A 688-nucleotide genomic window follows, 5' to 3' on the forward strand; every position below is an offset into this window, starting at 1 on the left:
GAGTAAAAAATTTAAAACTAAGCTTTTCTCAGTTTTTTAGATATTTTAAAATCTAATTTTATTACAGTTTAAACTGATGAAAATCGTTTTGGATGACGTTCAAAAATTTTTTTAAACGTTAATTGCATAAAAACAAAGATACTCATCATCAAATATCTAAAAATGATCAACTGTATACTACTTATCTACCTATCAAAAACTGTTGATTGCGAATCGTATTGGCATAATTTTGTCTTCAAAAAATAATAGAAATCTAAATAATCGCACGCTTTATATCTCAAATTGTGATTGGGCATCAACCGTACATTTTACATATCTTGGAAGATACTATCAAGTACAGTAAATGTCCATCAACAGTTTATTTGTGGAAATTAAAATAAAAGTGATTAAAAGTATATTTAGAATTTCCCCTCCTCGTTTTCACCCCTTGGACAGTTGAGTTCGTTCGGGAGAGGAAGGGACTCTTAACGGTCACCATTAAAGTTTTGTGTCCTTTGCCAAATTTTGGTGCAGTCAATTACACCATGAGGTATTTTTTGAGAATACTAACCAATTTATGGTGTAACCAAAATAAAATGATCCTTCATTTAAGCAAACTTTGTACAATGGAAAACTTTGTACCAAATATTGGTAAAAGCTTTTCCAATTTTTTTCAAGCTTTAAATTTAATAAAAAAACCCACTTCACA

Source organism: Parasteatoda tepidariorum, chromosome 6, assembly GCF_982258835.1.
Source record: "Parasteatoda tepidariorum strain Cologne lab strain chromosome 6, Ptep-v5.0, whole genome shotgun sequence".
In the NCBI taxonomy this organism is placed as follows: Eukaryota; Metazoa; Arthropoda; class Arachnida; order Araneae; family Theridiidae; genus Parasteatoda; species Parasteatoda tepidariorum.